Raw genomic sequence first — 19,398 nt, 5'->3', positions numbered from 1 at the left:
AAACCATGCTTACTTCGTCAATGATAAGAAGTTTCATTTTCCTCAAGACTCTTGAAACTTCACAACAAGCATCTCCTGATAACTTGTGGTATTGTAATTTGTTATCATGCTCCACTGGCAGCATCAGTAGACGATGCAAAGTAATACCTTTAATGTTATGTGCTGCCAGTCCAGTTGGAGCGGTGACAACACAAGACAGCGATGACTCAGTCCTTTTCTGCAAATAACATGAAATTGCTTTAATGAGGAAACTTTTTCCAGTTCCCGCTTCTCCACTCACGTACAGTCGGACAGGCTTCAACGATGTACATGAGCACTCTTTCTTCTCATGACTTAATCCATGATCTATTTGGTTGGTAACTTCGTCATATATTTTCCTCTGCTCAACGTTGAGTTGTCTTTCCAAGTCTTCTAAGTTAACCGCATCCTCCTGAGCATGTGCCATGGCTCTTTCCACTTCAATCATGGCAGTGGCAGCTTCATTTTCGATAACTGGTCCTCCTAGTGGATCCTGACTCAATGAAACAGAACTCTGACTGTCCTGAGAACTGTCTCTAGCAATCTCGGCTGCAATTGTTGCTTCCTGCTCGATTTCCGCATTCAACATTTCTAGATATTTGGGGAAAACAGGACATTCTATGGTCTCCTTGGCGGCATTGAAAGAGTCTTCGTAACAGAGGAAATCTCCAAGCAGTTCCTCTTCTGCACGCCAAGGCTTGAAAAGTTGCAAAAGTGCTAAATAGAAAAACTCTTTTCTTTCAGGAGATTCGCCACTCAATTTTCGATGGTTTACCAAGTGGCATTTTCTTTGCTTGACCAGACATCCCTCACTTCCAATTACAGCATACACTCCTTTATCAATATCTTCTTTGATGTTCCTCTTGAATATGTAATTTTGTAGAACCTCATACAGACAAACATTCTCGAGGTGACTGCTTCTATTTGGATAATATGTATCCAACATGTTGGTCTTCAAAATATCTGTACTGCTTGGCTCCTTTTCCGCCAAATACTCAATTTCCCGCACAGGTTTCAGAACTCGATTACGCGTTGCAGCAAGACCAAGACTCGCCCAAACGATACTCCTGGATTTGGCATAGAGACTTGCTGAAGACAACTGGTCAGAACATTCGTAAGCTCAGATTTCTCGATGTGACAACATCTTCAGACTGAAACTGTACAACTTCTTACTGAGGCTCTTTTCATGGGAAATGTCCTCCCACATATCCTTCAATTCTGTCTTTTCTTTTTTGGTGATGTAAGATGTCACATACCGAGCCACAGCCATACAGTTATCAGCCACAAACTGTATATCCATGTTAGCATTCCACATGGACAAAATCACTGGGTTGTAGTCGTTGATGTACTTGGACTCTTCGTTCCTTTTCAAATTGTATGTGTTTTTAGGTGATTTCTTCATCACATTCTGTCGCAGCGAAGACATCAAACTGTTCACTCTTCCTTTAGAAATCACCGGTCGTGGAAAGGCGAAACGACATTTGGTGTAGAACTTGTCCTTGTTTCTGAATTTACGACGACAGTACTTTCCACAACGATGGCTTTGGAAGCGTAAAACTTGTTCTCTTAGGCTTTTGTCTTCCTTTGCGTTTGGAACAGCACATGTAGAATACTGTTCTATGAAACTCATCACTAAGTCTTCTGGATCTGTTCCAAATTTAGGTGCATCCTTGATCCACAGCAGCATATGTATATGAGGAGCACCTCTTGCTTGGTACTCCTTTCTCCAGAAAAAATCCAACACCTCTCCAAGAGGTGGATTTTTCTTGTTCAGGATGAAAGACATCATAGCTTCAAATCTATGATTGAAGTACCTGCATACATTCACTGGATCCAAAGAGCACAGTTCTCCGGGTGTCTTGAATTCGATATTTTCAATGTTTCCATTCTTGTAGTACTTATTGTTTTTTTTCAAATACAATGTTGCCTTTTTGACTTTCCTAACATCCACTAAATCTTGCCATATTTTCTTACTCTTTGTCGGAACCCCATTAACTAAGATAACCAGAGGTTCCTCTTCCACTTTTTCTACTCCAATTGTATTAATGTTTTTCTTCAAATCTAGAGGCAAATAAACAACTCTTCCCTTTAATCCTCTCTGTAAATCTGATGGAGGCAATTTCCCTGTCTTTGGCTCCATTCTTACAATAGCCTGAAAGGGATGGATACTTTGAATCAAAATAGATTCATAAGTATTTAAATCCTTCAATTCAGAAGGAATCTCAACCAATTCCAGATTATTATGAACCGCTCTAGCAGGCATCCGGTTTTGATTTAATTTGTTACAACAATAAGTACACACACGTTGATCCAATCCCAAATAAAAACAATTTTCTACCATCAAGTATGTTACGAAATCCTTCCATTCACTATTATTTTCCCTTTCACTTTTCACATATAAATCCACTAACTTAGTCTGATTCTTATAATAAGTGCGTCGACAACACACACAAGTGAAATTAGGCCTCTCACTTGATTTCACCTGAAACGTGGCAATTTCCTTCTGAAAATTATCTGTACTGGAAACCTGTACACTATCTTCCACATTACCCTCTTCTTCTGGGTCAATTTCAACATTCTCCTCTTTACTTGCAAAGTAACAAAACTCAATTTCTTCACAAATATTCTTCACATCTATTTCAGAACCATGCAAAAGAGCAGTGCATAATTGTTTAAGCATAATTGCTGGACTCTTAGCATAATACAACATTCTAACTAATTTCCTCACTTTATTATGATGCACTACTAGCATCCTGAAATGATGAAAAACACTCTGGCATACTCTCCTGGAAAGACAAGCCAGTGAATGACCATGCAAACCTGTCACTTCTCTCACTCTGCAAGGATCTAATTCTTGCAACAACTTCATTTTCTGTTTTAAACTTTTCTTATTAAATGTCCGTACAAAATCACAAAGCAAATTGATGGAATCCTGTCGCATACTGCAAATACTACTACACTTCCAGATATACACTGGTCCCTTAGGACGTCTTCCTAAAACCTCATTACCTAACACCTCTTCTGCCTCTGTTGTCACAAGTTTTTCTTTTTCAACTGGACAACCATCTTTCACCTCATAAGCTCGACCACTGGTGTCAACTGCATGCACCAAATCATTATCCTGGAAATAACTCTCCTCATTAAAAAATGCCTCACAACTTGAACTATGCATCCATTCTCCTGAAAAAACTTCACAAAAATTACTACGATTAACTGTTCTCTTCCATCTACTATTTCTTTTGAAATCATAAATTGCCTTGTTTAGCTTTCTAATTCTATTGATTATCAAAATAAATAACTTTCGCTTAATTTCAAATGCCTGATCAATAATTTTCTCAACTTTTTTTGTTCTCTTATAAAAAACCACTTTCTGTTGACCTTTCTTAATATTTTTTAACAAATTGCCAATTATCCTGTTGCGGAACATTCGTCTACGAATGTCCCTAAACTGATTTTTCCTTCTACTACCATGCACAGAGTTATCTCCTGCTCTAGCAGTAACATTTTTGATTGGCCTTTCCTTTCCGTTTAAATTGGTTCTCTTTTTCTGGACTAAAACATTTTCTGTAGTACTACTTTTTTTTCTACAAATGTTTCTTATGAATGATTTCGTTGTCTTACCCGGAGCTTTCTTGGTGACTTGACGAGTTTTTATTGTAGAGGACTGCTGCAAGAATTTATTAAGCTGCTGTCTTTGACGTTTTGTAGCCTTTCGGTTTCGTTGTTTAGATGGCATTATGTACTTTTGAAATGATCTGCAGTTGAATCTGTGGTAAAATATAATTAAAAATGTTATTAACCACTATTAGCAAACAGTAAATCAATAACAGTCGTCAAAAATTTAACACACTACTTGTCATTTTTACATACAATAATTTTTAGTGCATTGGCAAATTTAGTAGTCACAAATAGTAGCAAAGAAATGGAATGCTTCTACATTTGACCTGTGCTGTTTTATATGTGAATCTGAACTAATTTTATGAGCATATTTGACTATTTTATTAAAGACACTACACACAACCTGTTTTTGAAGTTGTGTTTAATTTTAAATGAAACGGTTTACATGTTTACTTTTCATTTCCAGTAACTTTTAAAAATAATTGTTTATAGTTCCATAGGCTCAACCAGGTCAGCTTCCCACCCTATGTCATACAATTCTGACAAATCGGCATCCTCATCATGTTCTTCATCATCCTCAGGATTTAAAACATCCAAGGGATCTACTTCCACTGACGTTTCAATGACAAGTTCAATGATAAGATCGAGATCAACGGATTGCTCATTAACACTCATGGTTGATGTTGTCGTTATCTTTAAAGAAAGAGAAAAACAATGAGATGTTGCAGAGTAAGAGACAAATCTCAGAGACTATAATAGTAAAATTGTTTAACAAGAGTAACATTTTGCAGCTATTATTTAGCCATGTCCAGCGATGCTGAGGAGGTGAGGCCTATGTCCAAGTTTTCAGTGAACAGGACTAATCTCTTCTTAACCTTGGATAAGCCTCACCGTCTTTGTGTCCCCTGCTCATACTTAAATGTAAAGGGGCAGATTTATGTTAACTGGCGCATCCCCAGGGATGCACCAGTTAACGTGCACCGCTGCTCTGCCACCCATGGTGCGCCGCATTTACAATGTGGAGCACCATTGAGCAAAAACAGCACAGATGCGTCACGTATCTGTGCCACAAAAGCGGCACATTGCAGGAATCACGTCGTAAGCGCGACATGTCTACTGCAATGCACAGGGGCAAACCACACATTGCATGGTGCATCACTCCTTATGCCTGTTTCAAACAGGCGTAAGGATTTGATTCAGCAATGCCATAAAGCTGACTCAGTGAAATCTTCTAAATTTCACTGTGTTAGTTTTACAGGGCTTTCATGCAAATCAATGCCCAGCCTGCAACAAAACGCCTATATGAAACCTGACGCAGGTTTCATGTGGCACAGGACTTTACACCGTGACACATCTGCCTAGATGCATCAAGTTGTAAATATGTCGCAACATAGCGCATCTTTTGCGCCGCCGCTGCGTCACAAAAGTGACGCACAGCGGCGCAAAAGAGGCACACGGCTATCATAAATCTGTCCCTAACATTTTAAATGATTGATTCAGGATGACGATAAGGTGTGGCCTATCCAGAGGTTTGTTTGAGGTGAGGCCTACTCAGGGTTGCAGATGAAATTTAGGCTTGTTGAAGAATACAGAGGAGATAATACATGTGCAGGCCTACCAATGAAGTGAGTCATGTCCACTGCACTCTTGAACAAAGGTCAGACCTCTTCTGTGTCCGTGAACAGGCCTAAACCTCATCTGCACAATGTGATTCGTAAAGTTAGGAAACACAGGTGATGTAATTGAAAAATGTGGAATTTCTTTTCCTCATTTCACAATCACATCACCTGTGTTTCCTTTGCTTAGGTATCTCATTGTGCAGATGGAGTCTAGCATATCAAAGAGTACACAGAAGTTGAGCACTGTATACAACAATTTTGACATTTACAGAAGATTCAGCTTCTCCATGCCTCCTACACAGTCCTAAATGTTTACAGTTTAAACTGACGGTATCTTGTTGGAGATGAAGTGAGGCCTGTCTTGCAACATGGTGCATCTTTTGCATCACTGCTGCATCGGTTTCATGTGGCACAGGACTTTACAGCATGACACATCTGCCTAGATGCATCAAGTTGTAAATATGCCGCCACATAGCAAATCTTTTGCACCGCCGCTGCGTCACAAAAGTGACGCACAGTGGTGCAAAAGAGGCACACGGCTATCATAAATCTGTCCCTAACATTTTAAATGATTGATTCAGGATGACGATAAGGTGTGGCCTATTCAGAGGTTTGTTTGAGGTGAGGCCTACTCAGGGTTGCAGATGAAATTTAAGCTTGCTGAAGAGTACAGAGGAGATAATACATGTGCAGGCCTACCAATGAAGTAAGTCATGTCCACTTCACTCTTGAACAAAGGCCAGACCTCTTCTGTGTCCGTGGACAGGCCTAAACCTCATCTGCACAATGTGATTCGTAAAGTTAGGAAACACAGGTGATGTAATTGAAAAATGTGGAATTTCTTTTGCTCAATTCACAATCACATCACCTGTGTTTCCTTTGCTTAAATATCTCATTGTGCAGATGGAGTCTAGCATATCAAAGACTACGCAGAAGGTGAGCACTGTATGGAACATGACTATGTAACTCAAAGAATCAAAATCTAAATTTGCCAAGCACAGATGGGGACGTATTTACAAGGACCTTGCACCACGGGGAAATGTCTTAAATTAAAATGGGAAAAATAACATCAAAGGGACTCAAAGGCCTTGTAAATATGCCCCAAGCAACCTATGAAACTCTAGCAGTACATATCAAGAAACCTAATTGATTTCAAAAAACGTTTTTAAACAAATGATGTAAAGCAATTATATACCTACATTCATGGGGAAGTGACTTAAAATGCTCTAAGACACATGAAAGCGTTTTTTTAAGGCCCTTGCACCATTTTTGCGTCACTTTTAACATGGCTATGTAACTCAAAGAATGAAAATCTAAATTTGCCAAGCACACATGGGGGCGTATTTACAAGGACCTTCCACCACGGGGAAATGTCTTTAATTAAAATGGGAAAAATAACATCAAAGGGACTCAAATGCCTTTTAAATATACCCCAAGCAACCTATGAAACTCTAGCAGTACATATCAAGAAACCTAATTGATTTCAAAAAACGTTTTTAAACACATCATGTACATCAATTATATACCTACATTCAAGGGGAAATGACTTAAAATGCCCTAAGACACATGAAAGCGTTTTTTTAAAGGCCCTTGCACCATTTTTGCGTCACTTTTAACATGGCTATGTAACTCAAATAATCAAAATCTAAATTTGCCAAGCACAGATGGGGGAGTATTTACAAGGACCTTGCACCACGGGGAAATGTCTTAAATTAAAATGGGAAAAATAACATCAGAGAGACTCAAAGGCCTTATAAATATGCCCCAAGCAACCTATGAAACTCTAGCAGTACATATCAAGAAACCTAATTGAATTCAAAAAACGTTTTTAAACACATCATGTAAAGCAATTATTCAACCACATTCATGGGGAAGTGAGTTAAAATGCCCTAAGACACATGAAAGCGTATTTTGAAGGCCCTTGCACCATTTTTGCGTCACTTTTAACATGGCTATGTAACTCAAAGAAACAAAATCTATTTGTAAAACACTTGACACAAAGCAACATTTTAAATACACAACTTTCTTCATAATTTTCTCCCTAAAGCATACTATTCTCTATATAAATTAAATGAATCTTTTCTCACCTTAGCAAATACTTTATGAGTTTCAAAACAGTCTCAGACACACACCAATTTGTCTTCAGCAGAACAGAGGGTATGCACTCCAGAGGCTGCAGCCAAAAAAAGCACAGAAATGCTGTAATTCATCACACATATCTCTCATGTCACCCAATCAAAACTCTTCCCTCACTTTTTTCAAATCAACACCCTTTCCCCCTCTGCCCTTTCTGCCTTTTTTGCATAGCAACCACCTCCTGAAAGACCTCTCATGTTTGCAACTTCACACAACAATGTTTCAATTGAACTCTGAACTCTCAGTACACCTGCGTATCCAGTGCAATCTTTCATAAAATTATTTTTTCTTGACCATTCAAATTACATCTTTCAAAGAACTCATCCATGCACCCTAACTTTCTGTTTCCAGCAATCAAAATCCACCAATCACTGCTACTGATTCATTAGCACAGAAACTCCACAGTTTTTTTCATTATAAACTCTTATTTTTTCAACTGCCATTTCATTGCCACACTTCATCTGACTGCAGCAGAACCTTCTCTCACCATGTTTTCTGTCTGGATTGTTGGACATAGTTATATCCACTGGACTCAAAGGTTTGCTGATAACAGAAATTTACACAACCTCAATTTACAAAATGTGGAAATCAAGTGGATTGGCCACAGAGGATTAAAATGTCACCAATTGATACCATTGGTGAAAACCTTTTTGCATTTGCCAAAACCTGACCTGTTAATTGTGCACTGTGGAGGAAATGACTTGGGCACTTTGACTGGGGTAGGTCTGGAAATGCTTTTAAAGGACACCTTTGACCAATTGATGGCACTTTTTCCTCAAACTGCCTTGGTATATTCAAATATATGCCAAAGACAGAAATGGAGGTGGTCGAACCAATTTTGTCCACAAACTGAGAAATCGAGGAAGCATGTAAATAAGTCTGTTTCAGCTTACATGAGAGACCATGGAATGGGCTCCATGTACAACAATAACTTGCGTTACTACATGCAAGATATCTACAGAGCAGATGGAGTTCACTTCTCAGATGAGGGGAACAGAATTTTCATCCTGAATTTAAGACTGTGCATTGGTACCTACTTGTAGGTACCTAAATCAGCCACAGGACCCAAAAGCTCTTTTCAGAGCTACCCTACATCTGATCACTCACAATTATTATTTTACTCTAACTTTTTTTACTAATTTTTACCAAAGTACGCTCCCCGGAGCGCTACCCGGTACGCGCACCGGACGCTAACCACGCGAAAATTTTAAAAAAATGTTTTTTTTTCGCACATATGGGCCTCCTCAACCACCCTCAGAAAACCTAGGGGGTCATTATTTGCCCTCCATCTTGTATCTCAATTATACCGAAACACAAAATGGAGGACACCCGTAACGCTGCCGGTTCGCGTACCGGGGCGCGCACCGGGAAGCGCTCGCTCAAAAAAGGTGGGAAAGTAATATACAGAAAAACCACTGGAGACACTTTCACCAAATATAGATTAGCTCATACTACATACCAATCCCTACCATTTTCACAAATTTGGTTGGAATTCCATTTAACCATTTAGCCTGTAGACCTCTCTAAATACCCTGAGGTAAATTACTTCACAAAACACATCTGAAGTGTTGGAATTGACAACCAATTAAAATGTTACTTTCATTTTCTACTTTTTTTACCTGACATTTGATTGGTTATGTACCTGAATATATATAAAAAAGAGAGAGAAACACAGCCATTTTGACTACTACTTCCTGAACTACATTGCAAGATCATTTTCACTCACAACTTAAACTTGTTTTTAAAAGGTAAGATATTATTTTATAAATTTGAAAACATTTTCAGATAGTTATATACTATCCCTCTGTAAGAGTTAGACATTGAGAAAGGCTTGTTTATTATAATTATGGATTGATTTAGGTTTCTGTGGTATAATTATGAATTTACTTAGGCTTTTTCACAGGCACTTTTTAATAGTACTACTTCACGCCTCAAAAGTACCTGTCTGAACTTAAACCCAACAGTGCCCTATCTCTACTGATATATTTATTTTTTATTCAAATTTCAGCACAAAAATGCAAGGAGAACAGAACGTTTCCTTTGAAATTGTCCTAGACATGAACAATGAGGAAATCATTGAACCCATTGACTTGGAATTCATGGATGAATCACGAGACCATGAACTTCTACAATGTGTAGAATCTGTGGATTTCTTACTTCAATATGAGGACAGTCAAATGTGGGAAGTTATGTTCAGTCAAAAAGAAGACATATCGGACAGTCAAATGTTAGACGTTCTATTAAATTTTGAAAAAGAATCAGAAAAATAAAATTATATTTAATATTAAAAAATTGTTTGAGTCTTTAATCATTTTTATATGTAATTCATAAACTAGTACCAAATTGATTATAATGTAAAGTCAGACTTATAGTATACTGTGCACAATCCCAAAAATAAATTTATATTTAATAATCATAAATACTGCTACTTAAATAAAAAATAAATAAAAAAAAACAACAAAAAGAACAATCAATAAACATACAATATTTCAAAATATCATAGTCTATCATTCTTTTTTCCTTATAGTACGCTCCCCAGACCGCTTCCCGGTGCGCGTACCGGGCGCTCCCCACGCAAAAAAAATTTTTTTTTTTTTTTTTTTTGCCTTGCGGGGCCCTTTTAAAGCCTCCACATTAAACCTAGGGGGTCAGGGAGGATCTACTATGCCCCCTTATGGTCATTTCCCCCTTTGTTTTGGCCTCCTCTTGTCTCTCGATCCTACCGAGAGACAAGATGGCGGCCACTCCGGACTGTTTAGAATGTTGACAGACACCGGAGAGCCAATCAGCTTCGCTTCGCGAAGTTCCGTTACGCGTCAGGTACGCGAACCAGGGCGCTGCCCGGAGCGCGCTTACAGATATATATATTTTTTTGAACGTTAATTTCTCAAAATCCACTGGAGCACATATATTGAGACCTAGCAAAGGCACATCGGACTAACAGTCCCTACAATTTTGCCAAGTTTCGTGCAAATCCATTCAGCCGTTCGGGCTAAAAGTGAGGCCAACCGCCCTATGGAAAAATGAATGGGAAAAATGCGTTTTGGGACCCCCATTTTTTCTCGGCCCCCCCTTGACAAACCCCCCCCCAAATTTTCAGGGGCTGCTCAGAAACAAAATGTTCCATTTTCCTGAAAGTTTCAGCCAATTCCGTCCACAAACGCCAAAGTTATTAGACATAGAATTTTCAAAAATCCCATAGAGAAAAAATCCTAACTATATATACCTACTGGCGACCGCCAGTAGGTAATATATATATATATATATATATATATATTCACTGAAAAAACCATAGGTTATAGACCATATATAGTTAGGAATTAGCATTTAGAAAACCTTATTTTACTCACACAAAACCATTGAAATTCCATATATAGTTAGTTGCACTAACTATATATCGCGCACCCGCAATCCACTGCTGATGATGTCACATATTACATCATTCATGACATGGTCAGTGACATCACTGATGACATCACTGATGACATCTCAAATGACATCACTGATGACATCACTGATGACGTCTCATTTGGCATCATTCTTGTGCTAATACGATAAACTTCTTCAGACTCTAATATAACCTTAGATACACTCAGTGTATACAGACACTCACACACTGCCACTCATCCATGGAGTTACTCACACACCCAGTCAGTCATGCAAACAAACAATCTCACCTCCATTTCTTCAACTATACAGTTATACACACCTTACTTATTGAAACATATACTAACACATATTTACTCTCTTATACAATCCCTGATACAAGTTCACAATGATCGATACAACCACTCACTCAGTGGCTCTCATGCACAGTTATTTATATATGCCAACTCTCACATGTACTGTGTTTGACATATGTACTTACTATGACATGTAGCATTGAGATATCCATTCACTCATCAATACACTCATGCACACAGTCAACTGCCCATGTAGCTGTTTCCACATGCACTCTTGAACTCATACACCTAGTGAATAAACTGCTCACACATCTATGCACAGAGTCACACACCTTCCAGCCACCCCCACACAAACTCAATCTCCCATAGAAATACTTGGGCAACCAATTAATAACACATATAGCCTCTCGTATAGCTAATGATCAACACATGCAGCAGTTTACATCACAACAGACATAATGATGCACAAATTAAGACAGTTTAGTCACTAACCCGTGCATTCAGTAAGACGCATTTAATCACTCACTCATACAGTCAATCACGCACCTACTAAAACCTTCATTCAGACACTTATACATCCACTCATTCTTCAATATGTAAAACATATTTAAACTTTACAGAAACACATAATCACTGGATGTTGTCATCAGTGATGTCATCAGTGATGTCACTGACCATGTCATGAATGATGTAATATGTGACATCATCAGCAGTGGATTGCGGGTGCGCGATATATAGTTAGTGCAACTAACTATATATGGAATTTCAATGGTTTTGTGTGAGTAAAATAAGGTTTTCTAAATGCTAATTCCTAACTATATATGGTCTATAACCTATGGTTTTTTCAGTGAATTTTCAAGGTTTTGTAAATGCTAATTCCTAACTATATATGGTCTATAACCTATGGTTTTTTCTGTGAATTTCATTGTTTTTTTAACAGCTAATATCTGTAGCTGTAAAATGTATTCTTCTTTAAATCCAAAAATATATTTTATATGTTTATGAATAATTTTTTTTTAAAATATTTTTTTTTCTTCGTTCCCGCTTCGCGAATCGGGAAGCTTCCCGTTAGCTGACCTTGATGCCGCGAAATAGACCGCGAGCCGGTAAACGTTTCTTTACCGCAAGTGCCGCGTTAGAAAACAACATCGTGACGCCTCCCGTCCGCATGACGTTCCACGTTGTCGCGTGATACGTCATATGACGTGCTACGTTAGCGAACTGGTACGCGAAGCGAGTGCCAAAGCGCAGGTTTCTGGAAGCAAACCGGGAGGCCCTGCAAAGCGCTTAACGTAAACACAGCAAGTCATGTGACTTGGTAATAACACTTTTCATTGGTTCATTTCACTTTTGGTTTCCTAATGATGTAAGACTAGGTCATATAATCTAAAATGAACACTTTTGATTGGTTGAGAACTCTTGTTTTTCCCAAATGATGAAAATCCCTCCTTCTTTCCTCACTCTGACTTTCATCATTGTGAGAGAAAGACCCTTTGTGATCACTGAGCAATGGCTTCTTTAGTAGCTTCAGCTGGTGCTTCCCCACCACCTCCACCACATCCAAGGAAGAGTGGACCACCTGCTCAAGTTGTAATTCAACAAGAAGAAGAAGAAGAGGAACAGGAGGACGAGCACGAAGAGAGGCAGTTTTTGCCTGAGCAGCCCAAGACGTCTCACCGGAAAGAAAACTTCATTTGGCAATTTTTTAAAATTCCCAAAGGTCAGAAAAAAGTAAATGCAAGATACGTTACTTGCCTTATATGTCAAGATAGACTGTCCAGAGGGACCGACAAAAAATACAGTTTCGGAAACTACACAATGCATCGCCATATGACTAGGTGGCATCCTAACAACTACAGTGCTGCACAGTTTCGGAACGACCTAGATAATCTCCCTATTATGGCCAGAAGATCTGTTGTACCGGAAGTAACGGGACCAGAGGGCAGGGAGATGGTGCCAAATATACAAATGAGATTTGGTGAAGTAAAACACACCTGCGTATTTTGCGATGGATTCATTTCCTACGGAGAAAGAAGCATCACTCTGATCAACAGAGCTATTGACTATCATATGCAAGTTTGTCCGAAACGCCCAAAATAATAAATACTTCTTTTTTTTGTTTTGTTGCTCCTGTTGAGCCCTTTACAATGAATCGTTTTCATTGCCCCCTCCAAGAAAAACCCAAAAAAATATAAAACTGTTCCGAAAAATTCAAAAACATTAAAAAAATGTTCAGAAAAATAAAAAAAAAAGTTCTTTTCAGAACTACCTCCCCGTTATTAAAAAATTGGTACAATATTTGGAACTGTGCCAACCTCTATTTCTCTTAGTTCGCTTCCTAGTTCGCTCGCTGGTACGCGAACTGGAAGCGAACCAAAAACAGTAAGTATAAGGGAAGGAAACACACACTTATGTTAAAAGAAAGACAGCTATAGGGGAGTAAACTAGAGATACTATTACCCATAATCCACTACTGATGATGTCACATATTACATCATTCATGACATGCTCAGTGACATCATCAGCAGAGGATTGCGGGTTTTTTGGCAACATGCCTTATCCACGGTTTAATAACGCTGCCTTTTGCTTTATATAAGTTTTCAAATTGTATGAAATATATACCAATAGGTCTTTATGAACCTTTAGGTAGTGCTTTTGTTCATGAGGTCTGGTCGCTTCCATACACATACAGATGTTTCAAAGATGATCAAGAAGTTTATCTGAATGGAGAGGAATGCACTGAGACGCCAGATCATTCACTAATGTGTAGGCACATACAGTTACACGATTCATGCAACAAACACCGACCAAATATGGCTTGCGTGTTGCAAGGCACGCCAGTTCCTGCTATCATCCCCACGTTCAAGTTGTTGGAAAATGGTAGTTATTTGATGCTCAATAATGAAGATTGTTCTGAGTTAATTAAAAGTATTCCTTTTATCGTAACAGTAAGTGAACGGGTTATTTGCTGCAGAAATGTTCTATTTCCTCCCACACATGAACATAGGGAGTTTTCAATCTGGCCACAAATACCAACCTTGGGACACGTTTCAACGGCATGACAAGAATAAGAGCTCTTTTGTCTCAGAGAGAGGTGGCCTTGAGTTCGGCCCGTGAAACTTTCGTACTTCACATAGCGAACACCCGTACACAGGTTTGCCTTTCAATTTCAGCAACATGTTTCCGACTATCTTTAACGCATCCTCCACAAAATCCCTGGCACACTTTTTTAAAGTTGTTACCAGTGGTCTCGTGACTTCATTTGAGAAAATCTTTGGAGTCATCCCTGCTCCCTTTCATTCCATTTTCTCCACTCTGGTTCGTGGATTGCATTTTTACTTGCATTACCAGCGGACGCTCTTGTGCTTTTTTACATTTTTAAATATGGATGTCCCTCCTATGCAACCTCCGACCCTGCAGCTGCTGACACTGTTCCGCAATCGCATGCTAGAATATTATGGCACAATGCCGTTGGCGATATTAAGCACGGCATATGGATTATCTTTTCGGTTCTCCTACTTCACCTGTGTCCAGCCTGTATTTCACTGCCTGACCTGTGATTTCGATTGGGCCATTGATTTGTGTCTCTGCGGACCGGTTTCTCCTGACGTCGACTTTAATCAGCTGATGACTCCTATCATTACTCACGAGTTGATTTGTCCTGGCGAAAGGATTATGGCTGTGGCATTGATGCATGGACTACTTGGTCCCTGGAATTTACTGGCGGCAGCACAGTCTTTCTTGGAACACAGCTTTCTTGAAAACCCACCGAGCTGTCCTCTGATGGTGATAGAGGATCCGGTGCTGGGAGAGCACGTATGTTCTTTTCCGCTTTTAAATTGGATGGCTGAACTGTTTTCGGATGAAGACGGTGACTTCCTGTTGGAGGCTGTTGCAGCTTATTTTGCATACACAGTTATGTCATAGACCTTTTTCATGTTTCATATGCTGAGTACTAGAATTTCATTGACAATTCATTGACTTAATTGTCAAGTTTTTATTATTTACCTTGCCTATTGGCTTAAGACTCGATAAAGTACTTGGCTGTTTTATTTTTCTTTAGCATTGAATTTTCCTAGTTTTTAATGCTTTACCTTGCGGACCGTCCACATATAAACTTGCAATCTGCTCTCATGAGATGGCACTTCTATTATCTTATTCAGTTCGTTTCCGGATCATGAGGAGGTGTCATCTAGGTCCTGGATATCTTTACACCGTGTTAAGTTAGCATGGGCTCATTACCGGTTTAAACGCCATTTTTCCTTTTTTGCAACTTCTGCACACGACATTTAGTTGTTGCTTTAGCTTTCCACCTAGTAGTTCATCGTGGTTTACATGAGAATAATATGTTATTGGTCTACTATCTGCTTTACTTGTTAAACTATATCTGTACAGCGAGTGCTAAAGTTTCAAGAACAACACGATACAGAATTGTTATGAGGTCTGATCTCCACGACTTCATACTCATAACATAAGTGCAACTTCTGCCAATTCTGGGCATGAGGCGGGTTTTATATTGCTTTGCCGAACACACATACACAACAGTTGATGCGGTTCACATGAAGAGAGAGCTGGTGTATGCTGATGTGATTCCTTCAAATCTAAGACACTAAAGTATGGGCACGCCCTAAACCAACACAAAGAGACCTTCTTAGCAAATAATATAATATGTGTATTAGGGAGGGTGAGATATAAGCAGCCGCGGGCCGTGGAGGGAGTTACGGTGAGGCAGGGAGGCGGGGAGGGGGAGAAGCAGGGTGGAGCCCTCTCTACCTTGCCCCTCCCCCTCCCCGCCTCCCTGCCCCACCGTAACTCCCTCCACGGCCCGCGGCTGCTTATAAGTGTTGCTAACTCTTATTCATTTACAGCATGTTAACATACTGTCACCATTCGCTTTTTATGTACTAGTAACTATGCTGGTAATTTTGCTACTGATAATATGTGTACTTGTATTCTCCACCCTGCTTCTCCCCCTCCCCGCCTCCCTGCCTCACCGTAACTCCCTCCACGGCCCGCGGCTGCTTATAAGTGTTGCTAACTCTTATTCATTTACAGCATGTTAACATACTATCACCATTCACTTTTTATGTACTAGTAACTATGCTGGTAATTTTGCTACTGATAATATGTGTACTTTTATTATCTAAGGTACTACGCCTGAGAAGACGGCATTAGTAAATAAACATTTCAAATACACATGTGTTCTTCTTAACTCCATGTTCTGGTTTCTAAGAAATATATAACGACCGACTGTTCATGAGTTCCACGTATCCTGAGGTACTATAAGTTCATATTCTGGATTGTCTAAACATTGAGAGTTTGTTATATCCAATGTGACACTGTACCTAGCTTGCTAAATAGTTTTTGATTACTAACGTGAGTTTTGGGACACCCTAATTCGCCGAGGTTCCAATCCTCTGTCCACAGTTCTGTGTGAGAACAGAAACCCTGCGACAGGGGCACCCCCGACCCTTGCTGGACCTTCATCACACTTGCGATACAACTCCAGCAATGCGCCACCTTTACGGCACAGATACATCACGCATCTGTGCTGTTTTTGCCCCGTGATGCGCCGCATTGTAAATGCAGCACACCATAGGTGACGGAACAGCGGCACAGAATGACTAACACATCCCTGGTGATGCGCCAGTCATCATAAATCTATCCCTATGCTTCTTATCTTGTTAGAGATGAACCGCCATATGTATCATCAAAGTTATTTGCATTTCCTAAATAGCGAACTTTAAGGAATAAATATCGATTCTTTACCATTCCTAGTTTGCGATGAGCTATTTGCTAATTAGCCGAATGTAGCCCAATGAAGCCCAATGTAGCCCAATGTAGCCCAAAGATGGCCGCCAGACACACAAAAAAACAAATGTAGCCCAAATATCAGCCAGATGTAGCCCAACTATAGCCCAGTGACAGAATGACCAATCAGCTTCGCAAACCTCCGTTACGCGAAGCGGAGCGCTGTTACAGATATATATCTTTTTTTGAACGTTAATTTCTCAAAATCCACTGGAGCACATATATTGAGACCTAGCAAAGGCACATCGGGCTACCAGTCCCTAATATTTTGCCAAGTTTCGTGCAAATCCATTCAGCCGTTCAATTATTATTTTTATTATTTTTTTTTGCCCCGCGGGGCCCTTTTAAAACCTCCACATCAAACCTAGGGGGTCAGCGAGGATCTACTATGCCCCCTTATAGTTATTTCCCCCTTTGTTTTGACCTCCTCTTGTCTCTCGATCCTACCGAGAGACAAGATGGCGGCCGCTACGGACTGTTTGGAATGTTGACAGACGCCGGAGAACCAATCAGCTTCGCTTCACAAAGCTCCGTTGCGCGAAAAGTCCGCGAACCAGAGCGCTAACCGGTCCGCTGTTACAGATATATATCTTTTTTAAAACGTTAATTTCTCAAAATCCACTGGAGCACATATATTGAGACCTACAAAAGGCACATCGGGCTACCAGTCCCTACAATTTTGCCAAGTTTCGTGCAAATCCATTCAGCCGTTCGGGCTAAAAGTGAGGCCAACCGCCCTATGGAAAACTCAATGTTAAAAACACGTTTTGGGACCCCCCTTTTTTCTCGGCCCCCACTGGACGAACCCCCCCCAAATTTTCAAGGGCTGCTCAGAAACAAAATGTGCAATTTTCCTGAAAATTTCAGCCAATTCCGTCCACAAACGCCAAAGTTATTAGACATAGAATTTTCAAAAAACCCATAGAGAAAAAATCCTAACTATATATACCTACTGGCGACCGCCAGTAGGTAATATATATATATATATATATATATATATATATATATATATAAAATTTCTATTGCAAAATGAAACCCCTCATTTTGTTCCTTTTCAAATTAAATGTATTAAGTGTTGCCACTTTATTCCAATCAAGATGACTTCAGGTGTGCCATACTTTTGTCATAAGTAAGACTGTTAGCGTTCTAGTTGTTCTTTAGACCACTCTGGGACATTCTGTCATTGAGCTATAGTTGGGCTGCATCTGGCTGATATTTGGGCTACATTTGGGCTCTTTTGTCTCTGGTGGCCATCTTGGGAGACTGCATATCAGAATTTTTTTAATGAAATATAAGAGGATTTGAGAAGTCACTCAAAATGTGCCCTAATTTTTCTTTCTTCAGCACTAATCATAATTTCTATGGCAAAATTAACCCCCTCATTTTGTTCCTTTGCAAATTAAATGTTTTAAGTGTTAACACTTTATTCCAATCAAGATGACTTCAGGTGTGCCATATTTTTGTCATAAGTAAGACTGTTAGCGCTCTAGTTGTTCTTTAGAACACTCTGGGACATTCTGTCATTGGGCTATAGTTGGGCTACCTCTGGCTGATATTTGGGCTACATTTGGGTTTTTTGTCTCTGGAGGCCATCTTTGGGCTACATTGGGCTACATTGGGCTACATTTGGGCTCTAACATATATATAGCCCAATGTAGCCCAATATATAGTTTTTTCAAAGTTAATTTTCTCAGCAACTACTGAACAGATTTACACCATTCAAAGAAAAGCGTAATCTGCGAGCCGGACTCTACCTTTCTACCAAATTTCTTATAAATCCATTCAGCCGTTGGAACTGTAGCCTTGTCTAAACGTCCTATTGAAAATAACATGGGGAAAACATGTTTTGAGACCCCCCTTTTATCTCAGCCCCCACTTGACGAATCCCCCCCAAACTTTCAGGGAAGGAGCGGAGCGGAGCAGGCCATCTTCTTTGAGAAATTCGCAAATATTCGTCCACCGGCGCCAAAGTTATTCTCAATAGAATGTTGCGGATTTCCTATGGAAACTAGGTCCTAACTACTGTCATTGGGCTATAGTTGGGCTACATCTGGCTGATATTTGGGCTACATTTGGGCTCTTTTGTCTCTGGTGGCCATCTTGGGAGACTGCATATCAGAATTGTTTTAATGAAATATAAGAGGATTTGAGAAGTCACTCAAAATGTGCCCTCATTTTTCTTTCTTCAGCACTAATCATAAATTCTATGGCAAAATGAACCCCCTCATTTTGTTCCTTTACAAATTAAATGTTTTAAGTGTTAACACTTTATTCCAATCAAGATGACTTCAGGTGTGCCATACTTTTGTCATAAGTAAGACTGTTAGCGTTCTAGTTGTTCTTTAGAACACTCTGGGACATTCTGTCATTGGGCTATAGTTGGGCTACATCTGGCTGATATTTGGGCTACATTTGGTTTTTTTGTCTCTGGTGGCCATCTTTGGGCTACATTGGGCTACATTGGGCTACATTTGGGCTCTAACATATATATAGCCCAATATATATTTTTTCAA

This window comes from Lissotriton helveticus, chromosome 6 (genome assembly GCF_964261635.1).
Source record: "Lissotriton helveticus chromosome 6, aLisHel1.1, whole genome shotgun sequence".
NCBI classification, from domain to species: Eukaryota; Metazoa; Chordata; class Amphibia; order Caudata; family Salamandridae; genus Lissotriton; species Lissotriton helveticus.
The sequence above is the reverse complement of the archived record's forward strand: the minus strand, read 5'-3'. Positions refer to the sequence as shown.